The sequence below is a fragment of the Schistocerca americana genome, chromosome 6 (assembly GCF_021461395.2).
Source record: "Schistocerca americana isolate TAMUIC-IGC-003095 chromosome 6, iqSchAmer2.1, whole genome shotgun sequence".
Classification (NCBI taxonomy): domain Eukaryota; kingdom Metazoa; phylum Arthropoda; class Insecta; order Orthoptera; family Acrididae; genus Schistocerca; species Schistocerca americana.
Genome location: NC_060124.1, coordinates 155725122 through 155745814, shown reverse-complemented (window position 1 = coordinate 155745814; position 20693 = coordinate 155725122). Strand labels below are relative to the sequence as shown.

At 42.8% G+C, this 20693-nt stretch overlaps 1 protein-coding gene across 1 annotated transcript in view; it reads left to right on the top strand.

The window, feature by feature from the left end:
- LOC124620021 overlaps positions 1–20693 on the top strand; it is an 85916-nt gene that overhangs the window by 27738 nt on the left and 37485 nt on the right.

The window sequence follows — 20693 nt, the reverse complement described above, 5'->3', positions numbered from 1 at the left end:
CATGCACTGGACGTGTTGTATTGAGGCGAACGGTGTGCAGAAGGCTTCGGCAGTGTGGCCTTTATTGTCGGAGACGTGCTGTCTGACTACCTCTGACGCGTTTTCACAGAATCGAACGTCTACAGTGGAGTCATCAACATGTCACCTCGGCGGTCCAACAGTGGGCCAATGTTGTTTTCACAGACGAGTCGCAATTTAGTCTGGAGAGTGATTATCAATGAATTCGCATCTGGAGGCAACGTAGAACACGATTTCGGGACACAAACATAGTGGTACAAAAGGTACAAATGGCTCTGAGCACTATGGGACTTAACATCTGAGGTCATCAGTCCCCTAGAACTTAGAACAAACCTAACTAACCTAAGGACATCACATACATCCATGCCCAAGGCAGGATTCGAACCTGCGACGTAGCAGTCGCGCGGTTCCGGACTGAAGCGCCTAGAACCGCTCGGGCACAGCGGCCGGCAAACATAGTGGAAAGAGACCGATATCGAGGAGGATCTGTAATGGTGTGGGCAGGGATTTTGCTGACCACTCGAATCCCTCTTCTTGAAATTGTACGACAGAATCGGCAAGGTGTAATTGTTGTCAGGTATCGTGACGAGATATTCGGACCTCATGTGCTGTTCTTGCGAGGTGCTGTGGACCCAGACTTACTATTAATATACGATAATTGTCGACCTCATAGAGGTTGATGTTTTCTTGGAAAAGGAAGATACTGTATGCATGGCGTGGCCCACTCGCTCTCCCGATTCGAATCCCATAGATCATGTCTGGGATGCGCTAGGGAGACGGCTTGCATAACGTCAGCATCCACCAACCACTCTCCAATACTTGCTAGCAGGTATGCAGGAAGAATTGGTGTTATTGCCTCAAAATGACACTGATGACATCATTCACAGCATGCCCCGTCGTCGCTAGCCCTGTATTGATGCCAGAGGTGGTCACATCCTGTACGGAGCACATTAACCAGTTGTAGAAGTGTGTGTGCAAATCCGTTAAGTTGGAAAAAACGAAGAACATTTTTGTCTACCGTTTTGTATGTTGCAGTTGTTTACGTTATATATTCTTTACATGGTTTCTCCTTTACTAACGCCTGTTTATACTGTTTTATGGGAAAATTAACATAACCTTGCAGAATTTCCGTTTGTTGCTTCAATTTTTGACAACAGCGTACTACGGAGTAGCGTACGTGTCCATTTAACTCATTTGCCCTCAAGGTTTCCTGTATTCCAGCAACAGGTTCGGACCCCACTGTGCATCCGCATTGAGGATATCATAGCACTCAAGCATACAGATATACTACACTGTAGCGTCACAGAAACTAGTATAGGCATGCATATTCAAACACAGAGATATGTAAACAGGGCAGAATACGGCGCTGCAATCGGCAACGCCTGTATAACACAAGTGTCTGGCGCATTTGTTAGACCGGTTACTGCTGCTACAATGGCAGGTTTTCACGATTTAAATGAGTTTGAACGTGATGTTATAATTGGCACACGAGCGATGGAACACAGCATCGACGAGATAGCGATGAAGTGGGGATTTTCCTGTACAACAATTTTACGAGTGCACCGTGAATATCAGGAATCCCGTAAACCTTAAACGAAAGATCCTGCAAGAACTGGACCAAGGACGATTGAAAAGAATCGTTCAACATGTCAGACGTGCAGCTGTTCCGCCGCAAATTACTGCAGATTTCAGTACCGGGCCGTCAAGTGTCAGAGTGCGAACCATTCAATGAAATATCATCTATATGGACTTTCGGAGCCGAAGGCCCACTCGTGTACCCTTGATGACTGTACGACACAAAGCTTTACCCCACAACCGTGCCCATCAACACCGAAATTGGACTGCTGGTAACTGGAAACATGTTGCCTGATCGGACGTGCCTAGCTTCAAATTGTATCGAGCGGATGGACCTGTACGGGTATGGAGACAACCTCATGAATCCATGGACCCTGAATGTTAACGGGGAACTGTTCAAGCTGGTGGAGGGTCTGTAATGGTGGGTGGCGTGTGCAGTTGGAGTGATATGGGACCCCTAATAAGCCTAGAAACGACTCTGGCAGGTGACACGTATGTAAGCATCCTGTTTGATCACCTGTATCCATTCATGTCCGTTGTGCATTCCGACAGACTGGGGCGATTCCAGCAAGACAATTCGACACCCCACAAGTGCAATATTGCTGCAGAGTGACTCCAGGAACACTCTTCTGAGTTTAAACACTTCCGCTGGTCACCAAACTCCCCAGACATGAACATTATGTATACGTGTGTGGTGTCTGTTCTGTATTGCACCGACAAACTACGAGGGGCTGTAGAGAGTGTCTTGAGAAACAAAATGAGGATGGGAACTCGTCTCAGAAACGTCACCCGACGACGCTACAGAGCGTCGAAGTTACAGGCGCCACCGGCTGTATACCTCCTCTCCAGCAAGCTTCATCCTTTCCCCATCGTTGGAGAAGGTTGTATGTTCCAAAAAAAGACAAAAATGTACAGTAAACATGGGCTCTAAGATGCATATCTTAAGGGCTACGAGCACTTGTTCAGTAGAGGATATGTGTTCGTTGGTAGCGAAGATGAACAATTGCTCATAGTTCCTCAGGTTCGCATTTTAAAGCCTATGTTTACAGGACATTTTTTTCTTGTTTTGGTCCGAAAGTACCACCTCTGAAAGTTGCCTACCCTATAATCTCAGCAGTAACAATACTAGTTCATATATTCACTGTCAAGAGGTATCAAATCGATTTCACTTATGCCTTTCGACTTTTTCGTTTCCGGACGTGAGTACCTTACCTCAAATTGATAAATCTACCCCTCTGCACGGTACATTTACAGGCGCCGACCCCTGTAACTTGGAGGCTCTGTAGCGTCGTCGGGTGACGTTTCTGGACACGGGTTCCCATCCTCTTTCGTTCCTTAAGCATCTTCTACGTTCCCTTAAATTTTGTAGATGTAATTTTGAAACACCCAGTGTAGTATAATATCTGACAAACTTTGCTTTGTCCGAGTATTCATTTGGACAGTTTTCCATTAGAACGGAATCAAAAGTGATTAGCGATGTAAGTGGATGCTGTCTGCAAAATGTGTTGCGAATAGAGTTAGTAGCTAAGAAGTAATAGATTTAAACGTAATGTATGCTGCGGGAGTTTGTCACGCATCTCACTGTTTGTGACATATCTCCTAAACTATGATAGGTGAATGGTTCTTATCCTCACAGTGATTGTTGCCTGAGAGTAAGGGATATGTGTACCAAGTTTGGTTGAAATACATTTTTATGACATGTGTGGATATTTTTGTTAACTTAAGTATTTCATATTGTCATGCAAATTGCTTAACAATAACTAACTGACAGATCAAAGAGGACTTATTACAATGTTACCTTCCAATTGTTCTTCTGCTCAGTCTAGAAGTTTTCTTAAGTAGTATTTGTGCAGATTATCTGCATTTACTTATCCTGTGAAGATCTAGTATGATGCTGGATGCCCCACAACTTGTACGTATTCGATAAAGGAAATTTTGATGACTGGTAGTCGGGCATACAGCCCAACATTTGTGGCATACACTATGCGGGTCTACATCAAACTACCTGTCTATCGGAACGTCCGTCATTTTTTTCACGCTTCTCAGTGTTTATTACACCATATCTCAACAACAACTATGGGTCGCACAATGATGTATTTGTGTGGGTACATTCAGTGGCATATGTCGATAAAAATGCAGTAAATGTAGCAGGCAAAAAGGAATACAAACGTCTCAAAAATGAGATCGACAGGAAGTGCAAAATGGCTAAGCAGGGATGGCTAGAGGACAAATGTAAGGATGTAGAGGCCTATCTCACTAGGGATAAGATAGATACTGCCTACAGGAAAATTAAAGAGACCTTTGGAGATAAGAGAACGACTTGTGTGAATATCAAGAGCTCAGATGGAAACCCAGTTCTAAGCAAAGAAGGGAAAGCAGAAAGGTGGAAGGAGTATATAGAGGGTCTATACAAGGGCGATGTACTTGAGGACAATATTATGGAAATGGAAGAGGATGTAGATGAAGATGAAATGGGAGATATGATACTGCGTGAAGAGTTTGACAGAGCACTGAAAGACCTGAGTCGAAACAAGGCCCCCGGAGTAGACAACATTCCATTGTAACTACTGACGGCCTTGGGAGAGCCAGTCCTGACAAAACTCTACCATCTGGTGAGCAAGATGTATGAAACAGGCGAAATACCCTCAGACTTCAAGAAGAATATAATAATTCCAATCCCAAAGAAAGCAGGTGTTGACAGATGTGAAAATTACCGAACTATCAGTTTAATAAGTCACAGCTGCAAAATACTAACACGAATTCTTTACAGACGAATGGAAAAACTAGTAGAAGCCAACCTCGGGGAAGATCAGTTTGGATTCCGTAGAAACACTGGAACACGTGAGGCAATACTGACCTTACGACTAATCTTAGAAGAAAGATTAAGGAAAGGCAAACCTACGTATCTAGCATTTGTAGACTTAGAGATAGCTTTTGACAATGTTGACTGGAATACTCTCTTTCAAATTCTAAAGGTGGCAGGGGTAAAATACAGGGAGCGAAATGCTATTTACAATTTGTACAGAAACCAGATGGCAGTTATAAGAGTCGAGGGACATGAAAGGGAAGCAGTGGTTGGGAAGGGAGTAAGACAGGGTTGTAGCCTCTCCCCGATGTTGGTCAATCTGTATATTGAGCAAGCAGTAAAGGAAACAAAAGAAAAATTCGGAGTAGGTATTAAAATTCATGGAGAAGAAATAAAAACTTTGAGGTTCGCCGATGACATTGTAATTCTGTCAGAGACAGCAAAGGACTTGGAAGAGCAGTTGAATGGAATGGACAGTGTCTTGAAAGGAGGATATAAGATGAACATCAACAAAAGCAAAACAAGGATAATGGAATGTAGTCTAATTAAGTCGGGTGATGCTGAGGGAATTAGATTGGGAAATGAGGCACTTAAAGTAGTAAAGGAGTTTTGCTATTTGGGGAACAAAATAACTGATGATGGTCGAAGTAGAGAGGATATAAAATGTAGGATGGCAATGGCAAGGAAAGCGTTTCTGAAGAAGAGAAATTTGTTAACATCCAGTATAGATTTAAGTGTCAGGAAGTCATTTCTGAAAGTATTCGTATGGAGTGTAGCCATGTATTGAAGTGAAACATGGACAATAAATAGTTGGGACAAGAAGAGAATAGAAGCTTTCGAAATGTGGTGCTACAGAAGAATGGTGAAGATTAGATGGGTAGATGACATAACTAATGAGGAAGTATTGAATAGGATTGGGGAGAAGAGAAGTTTGTGGCACAACTTGACCAGAAGAAGGTATCGGTTGGTAGGACATGTTCTGAGGCATCAAGGGATCACCAATTTAGTATTGGAGGGCAGCGTGGAGTGTAAAAATCGTAGAGGGAGACCAAGAGATGAATACACTAAGCAGATTCAGAAGGATGTAGGTTGCAGTAGGTACTGGGAGATGAAAAAGCTTGCACAGGATAGAGTAGCATGGAGAGCTGCATCAAACCAGTCTCAGGACTGAAGACCACAACAACAACAACATGTCGATGTGCACAGTATATTTCACTAGTGATGGGCTGTGTGCCTATATTAAGGTCTGGAAAATAAATACTTTTGAAGTGCAGATCACGGATTACATCAAGGTGTCAATATCCTTGTTTAAAATTTGGCAGACGCTAACCATGTTCATGTTTAACTTACTTGTTCTTCATTAGCATCTACAGTAGACGTTCTAAGATGAAAAAAACCTTACTCTTTCCATATTGTCAACCATTCTTGAGGTTGAAGGTCTTAGCACACAAGCTTCGTTTTCCTCTTCTTCTTGGCCTGCCATCTGAACTCTTGTGATCTGGACAAATAATGTTTTCATGAAACCACTTGCAACAGGGGTTTCGATGAGCTATGCACAGAAATGGATGGAACAACGTTGCTATTGCTTTTGTCGGTTCATGTTCGTAACACACTTGACAAACGAAACGTGACCTCAGGTGTTCTCAGTAATCGTGTATCAACTGCACCAAGTCAGCTGATACTAAGACAAGAGCATGATTCAGCGTAACTGCCGTGCGAGAGAGAAAGCAACAGAATTGTCGATTCTCGTACAATATTATCAGTCTCACTATTTCTGTATCGCACCTCTCATGATGATGATGCTGATGATGAGTATTATCAGACCTGTTAAGTATTTTAGTAAATGAACTATATCTGGTACAGCTCGTAACTGCCTTGTATGTTCAATACTTGAGAATGTACGACCTCTGGTGGTCTAATTTGCGACATGTATAACGAAAACAGTAAAATGCCCCCTTCCCCAGATACTGAACTCTGGACATTCCAGAGAAAAATCTCAATAGTTGTAACTAATGAGGCTTCCAAATAAGTGACAAGTTTGTTTGAGTGGTCATCATCCGCAGCAAGCTCAGAAACATTCGTTTTGTAAATAATAGCAGCCTTTTCTTGCTGCACTGTATTCTGTTTCTTCCAGACGCGTTTCGCCTTTTACTTTAAGGTATCTTCAGTGGAATCTAGAACGACACAGTTTTGTTTTGATATACGGTATTTGTAGGTTATAAAACAGTACACGTGTTGTTTTTGACTTATATAAGTGATTACTTACAGTTCATCCCGTCTTTGGTTGGCATCTAAATTTCCTCTCATCTGGTCACATGCTGGAAATCGCGCTATAGCCCCACTTACGATACGTAAGCACGCTTTCATGTTATGAACTTTCTCTTCACAATTTTCGTGTTGTTTGCGCCACTTTCTGTGGAGCATTATTAGTTTTCTGTTACTAGTTGTAACGTTTTACCGAAAACTGTGACTTAAAATCGTAACTACTGTGTGTTAAATTTATGTCTCTTGCTGTTGGTCTGTTTACGTTCACGTTGTCAACCTAACGAAGTATATGCTGGAAACTAAAGTCTATTTATTTCTGTTCTTTTTCTATCAATATTTGTGTGTGTGTGTGTAAGAGAGAGAGGAAAAGAGTGTATATATTTATGGGTTATTATTTGTGTTTGTGTGTGTAAAATAGAAGGAAGAGAGAGTATGGATTAGCATTTTGTATGTACACTATCTCTCCCCTCCCCCCCCCCCCCCCCGCACATATATGCACCACACACACGCACACACACACACACACACACACACACACACACACATAAACAGAGCAGAAATAAATAGACGTTGGTTTTCAGTATATACTTCGTTAGCTTGGCAACGTATACGTAAACAAACCAAGCAGGAAGGGACATAAGGTGAACACACAATAGTTACAACTTTTAAATCACAGTTTACGGTTCAAATGGTTCAAATGGCTCTGAGCACTATGGGACTCAACTGCTGTGGTCATAAGTCCCCTAGAACTTAGAACTACTTAAACCTAACTAACCTAAGGACAGCACACAACACCCAGCCATCACGAGGCAGAGAAAATCCCTGACCCCGCCGGGAATCGAACCCGGGAACCCGGGCGTGGGAAGCGAGAACGCTACCGCACGACCACGAGATGCGGGCCCACAGTTTACGGTGCACTACCTGTAACTAGTGACAAATGGTTAATAGTGCTCCGCACCAAGTGGCGCAAACAATATGATAAGTGTGAACCAAAAGTTTGTAACATGAATGCGTGCTTATGTTTCGTAAGTGAAGTTATAGTGCGTCCTCCAGCATGTGACCACATGAGAGGAAACTTAGATGCCAACCAAAAACGAGAAGAATTGTAAGCAATCACTTATTTACGTCAAAAACAAGACGTGAATTTTTTTTAATCTACACATATCGCATATCAAAACAAAACTGTACCATTCTAGATTCCACTGAAGATTCTTAAAATACAAGACGAAACACGTCTGGAAGAAATAAAATACGTCGCAAAGGTGTTTTTATTTACAAAACGAATACCTCATGTAAGTGTCGAAATAGCGAAAATATCGAAAGCACAAAGTGTTTTCTGTTTGCAAATATTTTAGCGATGGCAAACCTATAATGATGTGCCATTTTATCCACTTGACATCTTGTGCGTGAGGTCAGCGTAAAATGAACCTGTTTTACTACAAAAGATTTTAAGACCTGAAGATGACAGCGTATTCTGTTGAAACCGACTGTCTTAAATTTAAAAAAATATATATTTTATGCGAGCTTGGCTGCTGAATGGTTTCTAAAAAATGCGAAAATTACACTCAACAGGTTATCACCCCGACGCTCATACGTAAATCCATGCTTCAGCTGCCATTCCGTCATTTTAACTTAGGATAATTGCTGCGCCGAAAAAATGTCGGGGTTTCGCTCCCAGAATCTCCCAGGAGTAAACCGATTTGTGAGTGGTCAGACTGGAGGAATATTTTTAAGAGGGCGCTACCGCAAATGAAAGCAGGTCAAAGTTCCATTCGGTATCTCCACCAACTTCGTTTCTCAATAGCTGGTACTACCAGCAATCTTGAGGTTATCAAATTCTGATGTACAGTTACGGCACATTGACAAGTTTTTACTCTTGGACCGTCTAACTACAACTGAATGAAACACAATTTTCGTGCCATACGCGTTTAGCCTTTATTCTCTGCAAGGCATCTTTAGTGGCAGGTGGCGTGGACGATTTTCTACATATTATGTTTCTGTTCCATTTTTGGTGCTGTCACTTTTCTTATAATTGCCAGTTTGGGTTTTTGATTTCCACATTTCACAGCACTACGAACTGAACACTTGTTTTATAAATGATACGTACTCTAGTATTACAGGTGATCCTAAAATATTTCTGTTTGCTGATGACACTACCTCCGTAGTAAAGGATGTTTTGTGCAACGTTGGCACTATTTCAAATATTGCAGTTTATGACATAAGCTCATGGTTTATAGAAAATAAACTAACGCAAAATCACAGTAAGACTCAATTTTTACGGTTTCTAACACACAATTCAACGAAAAACGACGGCTTAATTTCACAGAATGGGCATATGATTAGTGAAACTGAGCAGTTGAAATTTCTAAGTGTTCAGATAGTAAACTGTCGTGGAACGCCCACATTCAAAGACTTAATTTTGCCATTTTCACTGTTCGAACGGTATCTGAAGTAAGCGATAGTTTGACACGAAAAGTAGTCTACTTTGCTTATTTTCCTTCGCTTATGACGTATGGTATTATATTTTGGGGTAACTCTTCCCATTCTCGACGGATATTTCTGGTTCTTAAAAGGGCTGTTCAGGCAATAACTGGCGTAAGTTCGCGAACCTCCTTTTGACCCCTGTTCATCTATCTGGTTATTCTGACATTGGCCTCTCAATACATATATTCTTTACTGTCGATTCTTTTTAACAAAATCAGCTTATTCCCAATAATTAGCAGCTTTCACTCAGTCAATACTAGTAGTGGAACAAGGGCAGTGTGGTCCCATCCTCCATTGTTGCCAAATTTATTCAAGTTGACGGATTCAAGATGGCGGCAATAGATATGGCAATGTCAATATGACGTCATGGTGGGAGGCTCAAATTTTGGGGGAAGATAGGTCAATTGGGCTACCTCCAATAACCTAACCCCCTTTCCTCTCCCCTGCCATCACCACTCCAGAAAATGGCAGGAAGTTCTAATTCCAGCAGGACGATGCAACACACCACAGCTACCTCCACTAACCTAAGAGTCCGCAGCTCATGGTCGTGCGGTAGCGTTCTCGCTTCCCACGCCCGGGTTCCCGGGTTCGATTCCTGGTGGGGTCAGGGATTTTCTCTGCCTCGTGATGACTGGGTGTTGTGTGACGTCCTTAGGTTAGTTAGGTTTAAGTAGTTCTAGGGGACTGATGACCATAGATGTTAAGTCCCATAGTGCTCAGAGCTATAGTGCTCAGAGCCTAAGAAAATGGCGGGAAAAAAGGTCACTTGGGCTACCTCCACTAACCTAAGTCATCCGACCGCCAGCTCTTCCTAGGATCTGGTGGGAATTGTGATTGATAGGATGGATGTAAATCTTTATTTTTGCATGCAGTCTTTATTTAAACAATTAGAGGCAGTAGCTCCATCAACTGTGTCCATGTTGAGACGTAGAGTCCAACTGACCTAGTACACAGTACTGCCACCAGAGTGCGATTTCATCCCATGGCTGTCAGGAGGGGAAAAATGGTGGGAAAATGACTGAACCTGTGCTGGGCTGCTGGAGAAAGGGATTAGTGTACTTTATTTATTTTCGAGCAATTTACTTAGGGACGGATTTGACATAATATATTTATTACACTGATGCAAAACACTTGCCCTGACGTGCTTGGGGTCACAATACACAGTGTACAGACTCGAAAACTATTCGTAAATTACCGAAATAACGCAGTACATTGATGTGCAGACACTCTCACTAATTATAAACTGTCGAAATAATACACATAATTTATTTAGGGAAGAATTTCACGTGGTTTATTTATTAAACTGGTACAAAACACTCACACTCGCATGCTTGAGGTTGCAGGAAATAGTCTACAGACCCGCAAACTACTCATAAATCACAGAAATAATGCAGCACACTGATATGCAGAGATACGCACAACTCCTAAATTGTCAAAATAGTGCATGCAAAATGCTCTGCAGACCCACTTGCTAATCATCAACTGACACAATCATGCTTTGCACAGCCTACAGACGTGCTCACAAAATAATGCAACACACACGAAAACAACTCGCAAATCGTCAAAAAATAATGCATGTGAAACGCTATTCAAACACGCTCACAATGCTTAAACACCGGAAAATAATGTAGTGCACAAACACTCAGTGCATGTGCGTTTTTTACGCGCAGGGCCAACTGGACACAAGCCAGTGCTGTGACACCACTGCTTACAGCAGGTGAAAGTCACGTCTACAGTTACAGTTCTTCGGATGTTATACTGACATCACATATCTATTTAAATAAGCGCCGAGTTACCCTCTGGACCGCCCACAGGTGTTCATATTGCTGGTGCGACACTCTCTCTACCTGTGATCCAGCGAAGACCTATTGGCCGAGCGACTCACCCCCGCAGATACTGCTGAAATCTGTTCCATTGCTTCCCAGAATAGCACAGGCTGCATTGATCCTAACATTCCTAACAGGACTTGTGGGCCGTGTCTAGCCGTGTATGCATACTTACTTGCCCAGCGTGGCTGATGCATAGCCGCAAAATGTTGACACAGTGAACAGGACCTGTTTACGAAAATAGCCCAGAATAACACTAATTGCTTTCTTCCCAATGGTCTTAAAGAGACATCAAGTGTTCCCTTCCTGGAAATCGTGACGTCCTGTTGTCAACATACGTCTCAGAAACGTTAAACGTTTTCCCCGCTAAAAGCCTTCATCATGTCTGTGCACACTTGTGAAAACACCGTTAATCTTGTGAACGAATGGAGTATTATGATTGGCTCTTGTTGAAATTACCCGCCAAATTACTGATGCCTCAGGTGTGTAAGCACTGTCCGTCGTTTCTTTCTATCTGCAGACGAGAATTTCAGCGACAAAGAAACTATTTTGTACAGATTACCATATTGCACCTACAATTAAACCCTGCAAAGTGGCCTACAGATCGTCAAATATGGAAAGACTCTTACTCAATTACACCAATCTGCCACTGAGGGCAGAAGCTAGAATATTACAGCATGAAACCCATTTCCAACCCGGCAATATATATCACCGTGTAGCCGGCCGAAGTGGCCGTGCGGTTAAAGGCGCTGCAGTCTGGAACCGCAAGACCGCTACGGCCGCAGGTTCGAATCCTGCCTCGGGCATGGATGTTTGTGATGTCCTTAGGTTAGTTAGGTTTAACTAGTTCTAAGTTCTAGGGGACTAATGACCTCAGCAGTTGAGTCCCATAGTGCTCAGAGCCATTTGAACCATCACCGTGTACCGTGTCGATGTAGTAAACATACAATTCATGTCCTGCATCATAAAAAATCGCCCCTTTTACATCATTCATGTAGCTAACAATCACCAAACACTCGTACATATACTATGAAGACAGACACCACCGTACATAGTCCTCGCAGCACTAGATATTTTCCTGCAACCGATGGTCACAAGTCATCCACTTCTGATGCGTGACCAGAGCGCCCTCAGTGGACCGAAGTCAATCTCAGAACTGTTCTATAAATTCAGGGTTGTCTCCCCTCGGCACAAACGCGTTACTGTTTCTGGAACCGACTTGCTTGCTTCCTTGCTTTTCTACACACATCTCCAGACTCTGGAATTACAAGAACACATGTATTTTCACATTGTTTGCCATAATATTATACCATTTACGCGATACTTCTCGATATCAAGTACATAGCAGTATTCTACCAATCGCTCGTGCAACATAATTCCGAAGATATAGAGTGTGAATTATTTCTCTACAAACCTGAAACTTTAGCGAGGTGGAGTGTACTGTAAACCACTGAGTAACTAGAAACTTATCCCGTCTGCGAAGACCTTTATGTGAGAACTCGAAACAAATGGAGGAAACTGATATTTCCAATCGCGAATCCCGATGTCGGTGATGTAACAGATTCCAAATCATCCCTATAATTTATAAAGTCAACTAAGGTTTTTCTCATGTCTAGAGAACACACAGACGTGTCTTCACCGGCCGCAGTGGCCGAGCGGTTCTAGGCTCTTCAGTCCGGAACCACGCGGCTGCTACGGTCGCAAATTCGAATCCTGCCTCGGGCATGAATGTGTGTGCTGTCCTTAGGTTAATTATTTTTACATAGTTCTAAGTCTAGGAGACTGATGAGATCAGATGATAAGTCCCATAGTGCTTACAGCTATTTGAGCCATTTGAAACGTGTCTTCCAGCTGACTTTCACCTGCTAGATGCACGGACCACAAGCGATGTTTCCTCTACTAAATAAAGGCGTGAAATATGCAGAATCAGTCAACCGACCAAATTACATGGAAGCGAATAATGGTCCAACGCAAACACATGTCCATATTGAATTTTCTCAAATTTCCATGCGATCACGAAAGCTATCCAACACATACTAAGTATTAGATCGCTATTCGGCCGTCTAGAGAACGACACGGTTAAGTCATCTACATCCTACACCTTTCGGATGGGTGTGGCTCTGGAAATAGAAATATCTGCACCATTCTTATGACTTGACACACTCTTCCCTTTGCTATCTCAATGTTCCACATCAAATCTATACCATCCTTACGACTGGACATAGTCATCTCCTTTGCACATGTCGGAACACACACACATACTTTATAAGCCTGATGCTCATGGCGAACCTATCAGGTACCCCGTACTACCAAGTGTAATACTTCGTCTATAACAGATTGCCGGCGATACGATCTAATACTGACCGAAAATCAATGATGGGTGGACATGTGTCATAAGTTTTCTTGTGAGTGGTACCACTGTGTCTTAGAAAGAGAGTCGTGGAGTCTTACAAACCGCCAGATGTTAAAAAACACAACCATATTACCATCACAAGCGGTCTTGGTTCTACAGGTGCATACAAGTATCCATGTTAAAAGCTATACTGGATTTATAAATCTATGTATGGCATTACCTCTGAATGAAGTGGTTTTTTCCAGACAAATGCAGTGATACTGAATATAGACGGTGATCGCCGGAGTGTATAGCATCAGACCAACAGTGCGGTTACACGCCGCTGATGGTGCAACCTCGTCATAAAATTAACGAAGTTTGAAAGTGATTCGGCTAAGGAGAATGGTGTGAAACTGATATTTGCAACTCCCTCACGCCGCCGCTAGATATTTCTCCAGTATTTGTAACGCATTCTGTATCATTGCCATGTCAGAGGTATGGTGATATATCGACTGGTTTATAGGCGATGGTTGATTGGGAAGGATCACAAACGGTAGTAGATGGTGTGTTAATTGAGGTCGTAGGAAATGTACACTGGCTTTTCAGATCTCTAGTGCTACGCTTTCTGTCTGGGATTTGGAATCAAGTCTTTCCATTCAACCACATACCTGCGTTGTATCCTATGGAGAAGTCCTTTAATGATTACAGCCACTAGTGAATCCTATTTCTGGCACTCTCACATCTCGAAGCGAGTGCCTATGTGCTACAGTAAAATTACAACGTGGTCTTAGGTAGTCCCTATGCATCTTGCAACTGCCCCTCAGACTCTGCACTACGATCCCTGCAGCTTTGTGCATGTGATCGTTCCAACGTATGTCGGAACTGAGTAGAAGTCAGAGATAGCTATGTCTACCACCTTCTGCAACCCATGTAGAAACAGGCTAAGCTGAGTTACTGTGACAGGACTGGGCTTTGACCATTTGATGGAAACGGGAACTGGGAGAAGAACTAGGATTTTGTTACTGCACTGTGGTGCGTCCTCAAACTACATACAAGTACGACAGATCCCGAATTTGTAGAACAGTCTGAGATTGACTTCGGTCCACTGAGGGCACTCTGGTCACGCGTCGGCTGCGGGAAAATATCTAGTGCTGTGAAGTGTATATGCGGTGCTGTCTGTCTTTGTGGTATATGTACAAGTGTGGTGGTCGATAGCTGTACAAATGATATAAAAGGGGCGATTTTGTATGGTGCGGGATAAGAATTGTATGTTTACTACATCGGCACAGTACACGGTGAATATATTGCCGGGTTGGAGATGGGTTTTGTGGTGTCACCGCCAGACACCACACTTGCTAGGTGGTAGATTAAATCGGCCGCGGTCCATTTAGTACATGTCGGACCCGCGTGTCGCCACTGTGTAATCGCAGACCTAGCGCCACCACAAGGCAGGTCTCGTGATACGAACAAGCACTCGCCCCAGTTGGACGGACGACCTAGCTAGCGACTAGATGTACGAAGCCTTTCACTCTCATTAGCCGAGAGACAGAATAGCCTTCAGCTAAGTTAATGGCTACGAACTAGCAAGGCGCCATTAGCCTTACAGTGATTGTAATTAAAGTCTCCTGTGTATAGTCAAGAGCGATGTACCACAATGATTGATTAAAGATAAGTATTAATCCAGCTATGTACTTTTCTTCATAGCATTAATTACGTAGCCTGTTCCAGTACTTGACGCCCGTCGGCGTGTGTGTGTACGCGTGCCTTTCTTTCGGCTACCCGTCACTGTGGACTGGCTGCCTTGTCAGTCCACTTCAGGTTTCACGCTGTAATATTCTAGCTTTTGCCCTCAGTGGTAGAGTGGTGTAATTGAGTAAGAGTCTTTCCATATTTGACGATCTGTAGGCCCTTTGCGGGGTTTAATTGTAGGTGCAATATGGTAATCTGTAGAGAATAGTTTTTACTAACGGTGTTTTCGCGAATGTGCACAGACATGACGAAGGCTTTTAGCGGTGAAAACGTTTAATGTTTCTGAAATGTATGTTGATAGCAGGCCGTCACAACTTCCAGGAAGGGAACACATGATGTCTTGGTAGGACTATTGGGCAGAATGCAATCGGTGTTATTCTGGGCTATTTTCGTAAACAGGTCCTGGTCGCTGCACAAACGTTTTGCGGTGATGCGTCAGCCACGCCGGGCAGGTAAACACACATGCACCGCTAGACGCAGCTCGCATATCCCCGTAGGAACGCTAGGAACAAAGCAGCCTGTGCTATTCTGGGAAGCCATGGAACTGATTTGTGCAGCGTCTGTGAGGGTGAGTCGCTAGGCCATTAGGTCTTCGCTGGACCGCAGGTATAGAGAGGCATCACGCCAGCAATAGTGAACATGTGCACATGGTCCAGAGGGTGACTTGGCGCTTATTTAAATAGACATATGACGTCAGTATAACTCGAGGAGCTCTAACTGTAGACGCGACTTCCACCTGTCGATGGCAGCGTTGTGACAGCACTCGCTTGTGTCTGGGTGGCCCAGCATAGCATGTGCGAGCATTGGAACAGTTCACTGATATGTTGCGTTTCATACGTGCACTGAGAAGTCTGTGCACTACATTATTTTCGGATGTTTAAGGGTTTGAGCGTTTTTGATTAGCGTTGCACATACATTATTTTTTGACAATTTACGAGCTGTTTGTGTGTCTGTTGCATTATTTTGCGAGCAGGTCTGTAGGCTGTGAAATACGTGATTTCGACAGTTGACGATTAGCAAGTGTGTCTGCAGAGCATTTTATATGCATTATTTTGACTATTTAGGAGTTGTTTGCGTCTCTGCACGACAATGTACTGCATTATTTCAGTGATATACGAGTAGTTTGCAGGTCTGTAGACTATTTACTGCGGCCTCAAGCACGTGAGTGTGAGTGTTTTGTACCAGTGTAATAAATAAACTACGTGAAATCCATCCGTAAATAAATTGTATGCATTATTTCGATAATTTATAATTAGTGAACGTGTCTGCACATCAGTGTACTGCATTACTTCAGTAATTTACGACCTGTTTGCGTGTCTGTATGTTGTGTATTGTGACCCCCAGCACGTCAGGCCGAGTATTTTGTATCAGTGTAGTAAATATACTATGTCAAATCTGTCTCTAAATAAAGTACACTAACCCCTCTCTCCAGCAGCCTGGCAGAGGTTGAGTCATTTTCCAACCATTTTTCCCCTCCAGACTGCCATGGGATGAAAGCGCACTCTGGTGACAGTACTGTGTACTAGGTCAGTTGGACTCCACACCTCATGGTGGACACAGTGGATGGAGCTACTGCCTCAAATTCTTTAAATAAAGACTGCCTGCAAAATAGAGACTTACGTCCATCATATCCAGCAGCCCAGTACAGGCTGAGTCCTTTACCAGCCATTTTCCACCTCCAGACCGCCATCTTGGATTACATCATGGAAAGGACAACAGCGGCGTCTGATGGTGGTACTGTGTACTAGGTCAGTTGGACTCCGCACCTTGTGGTGAACACACTGGATAGAGGATTGCCTCTAATTGTTTAAATAAATACTGCATTCAAAATTAAAGACTTACGTCCATCCTATCCAGCACAGGGTGAGTCGTTTTTTCGTGAGTTCGTAGGAAGAGGTGGCAGTCGGATGACTTAGGTTAGTGGAGGTAGCCCAGGTGCCCTTTTTCCCGCCATTTTCTTAGGTCAGTGGAGGTAGCCATGGTGTGTTGCATTGTTCTGCTGGAATTAGAACTCCCTGCCATTTTCTGTGGGGCGAGGAGAGGGGAAGGGGTTCAGGTTAGTGGAGGTAGCCCAATTGACCTATCATCCTGCCAGAATAGGAACTTCCCACCATGATGTCATTGTGACATTGCCATATCTATTACCGCCATCTTGAATAAATTTGGCAACAACCACCCTGTTCCGCTATTAATATTAGGCAGAATGCAATCTGCATTGGATCGCACTTCCTTGACTCTTGTGCAGAAAGGCGTACAGTATACTGCTGCATCCATTTTCAGTAAGCTACCACAAGAATTCGGACATCTTAGCAGTTATCCACACGCCTTCAAATCAAAACTGAAGTTTCCTCACGGGTCACTCCTCCTATTCTGTCGGGGAGTTCCTTGAAAAATTAAGCTGATTCTTGTGTTATATTGTAGATAGAGTTTACGTGAACATATGGCTTGTCTTTTTTTGGGTTCATAAACATTTTATTTTATCTGTTATTACTTTTATGTTGTAATTTCATGTACTGACACGTTCCATGACTTTGGAGATTTGCTCGTCAGTTTGGTGCTACGGAAGTAGACGTGCTAAAATAAATATATAAATAAAATAGTTTTTATATTTTGCGTTCCATGCATTAGTAAATTATTAAGAGACATAAACTATCGTGAAAGAAATGTGAAAGCAGCCAAATTTCACTGATTCAATGATATAAGCTACAACTTACTCACAAAGAAATACTTCGAGTATCTGTATAGGTGCAGCTTACTCCACTCCAAGCAAGATTATATAAAGACGTATTTAATGCTTTAGAAGCGTATTTTTCTGTTGTTGTCTGTTCTTATTATGACAAGGACTTTCCTTGAGTCGTGAAAATTTTTTATGGAGGTTCATGATTCGCTCATTATTAGGCTTCATTCGACTTTCTAATACACGAATATTTTTATAAATGTAATTACATTTTATTCAAAAGCGAATATGTTGAAGATTCTTGCCGTTAGTTGTTCCGATGTAGCAACTATTGTGGAATTGACTTCTCCTGTGTTGGGAAACAGTTTCATTTCCGTCGACGTTTTGTTATCACTTCTGTGTGATTTTTCCTTCAGCTACAGTTGTGGTGGCTTGTTTGGTACTTCAAATAATGTAGGTATTGCATTGCGGGCAGGTTTCCTGCATTCGACACTCTCTGATTTGTGTGAAAGTTTAGCGAACACAACTTCATTTTCTAGGGCAGGTATACGACGCCTTCCTGCAAAACGTCAGATCTTCTGATGTTTACCAGCATTTTTTTGTTATTAAAGGGGAACGACATTCTTCAGTAAATATCTGTACGTTAAAAGAGAATCGAAAATGAACTGTCCTGTAAGGTAACGTTTCATACCTCCCAGGGTTCATAAAAAACTAAACAGTGACAAATGTGCTGTCAATATTTAGTTATTTCGATTTTTATTGCACTAAATACCCTTCCTATGATAAAAACTATGTTGCAGAACAATGTAAACATAAGTATTCATACTCGTTCGATATAATATTCGGAAATGTTGCTTGCTGGCCGCATATCTCATTGAATCAGTGTGATATAGCTGTTTTTACATTTTTTACAATAATTCATATCCCTTGCTAATTTTATAATGTGTGTAATGCTAAATGTACTAACTGTTGTTGTTGTGGTATTCAGTCCAGAGACTGCTTTGATGCAGGTCTCCATGCTACTCTATCCTGTGCAAACTTCTTCATCTCCTAGTAACTGCGGCAACCTACATCCTTCTGAATCTATTTAGTGTATTCATTCCTTGGTCTTCCTCTACGATTTTTACACTCTGTGCTTCCCACTATCACTAAATTGATGATCCCTTGATGCCTTAGAAGGTGACCTACCATCCGATCCCTTCTTATAGTCTAAGCACCTCATTTTCTAATGTAATTTTCTCAGCATCACCTGATTTAATTCGACTACATTCCATTATCCTCGTTTTGCTTTTGTTGATGTTCATCTTATATCCTTCTTTCAAGACACTGTCCATCCTATTCAATTTCTCTTCCATGTCCCTTGCTGTCTCTGACAGAAATACAATGTCGTCGGGAAACCTCAAAGTTTTTATTTATTCTCCATGGATTTTAATTCCTACTCCAAATTTTTCTTTTGTTTCCTTTACTGCTTGCTCAATATACAGACTGAATAACATCGGAGATAGGCTACAAACCTGTCTCATTCCCTCCTCAACCACTGCTTCCCTTTCATGAGCCTCGGCTCTTTATAACTGTCATCTGGTATCTGTACAAATTGTAAATAGCCTTTCACTCCCTGTGTTTTACCCCTACTACCTTCAGAATTTGAAAGAGAGTCTTCCTCTCAACATTGTCAAAAGCTTTCTCTAAGTATACAAATTCTAGAAACGTAGGTTTGCTTTTCCTTAATCTATCTTCTAAGATACACTATGTGATCAAAAGTATCCGGACACCTGGCTGAAAATGACTTACAAGTTCTTGGCGTCCCCCATGGGTAATGCTAGAATTCAATATGGTGTTGGCCCACTCTCAGACTTGATGAGAGCTTCCACTCTCACAGGCATACGTTCAATCAGCTGCTGGAAGGTTTCTTGGGGAATGGCAGTCCATTCTTCACGCAGTGTTGCACTGAGGAGAGGTATCGATGTCGGTCGGTGAGTCCTGGCACGAAGTCGGCGTTCCAAAACATCCCAAAGGTGTTCTATAGGATTCAGGTCGGGACTCTGTGCAGGGCAGTCCATTAAAGGGATGTTACTGTGTTATAACCACTCCGCCAGAGGCCGTGCATTATGAACAGATGCTCGATTGTACTGAAAAACGCAGTCGCCATCTCCGAATTGCTCTTCAACAGTGGGAAGCAAGAAGGTGCTTAAAACATCAATGTAGGTTTGTGCTGTGATAGTGGCACGCAAAACAACAAATGCTGCAAGCCCCCTCCATAAAAAACACGACCACATCATAAAACCACCGCCTCCGAATTTTACTGTTGGCACTACACACGCTGGCAGATGACGTTCACCGGGCATTCGCCATACCCACACCCTGCCGTCAGATCGCCACATTGTGTACCGTGACTCGCCACTCCACACAACGTTTTTCCACTGTTCAATCGTCCAATGTTTACGCTCCTTACAACAACCGAGGCGTCGTTTTGCATTTACCAGCGTGATGTGTGGCGTATGAGCAGCCGCTCCACCACGGAATCTAAGTTTTCTCGCCTCGCACCTAACTGTCACAGTACTTGCACTGGATCCTGATGCAGTTTGGAATTCTTGTGTGATGGTCTGGACTGTCTGCCTATTACACATTACGACCCTCTTCAACTGTCAGGGGTCTCTGTCAGTCACCACACAAGGCTGGCCTGTACGCTTTTGTGCTGTACGTGACTCTTCACGTTTCCAGTTCACTATCACATCGGAAACAGTGGAGCTAGGGATGTTTAGGAGTGTGGAAATCTCGCGTACAGACGTATGACACAAGTGACTCCCAATCACCCGGCCACGTTCGAAGTTCGTGAGTCCCGCAGAGCGCCCCATTCTGCTCTTTCACGATGTCTAATGACTACTGAGGTCGCTGATATAGAGTACCTGGCAGTAGGTGGCAGCACAATACACCTAATATGAAAAACTTATGTTTTTGGGA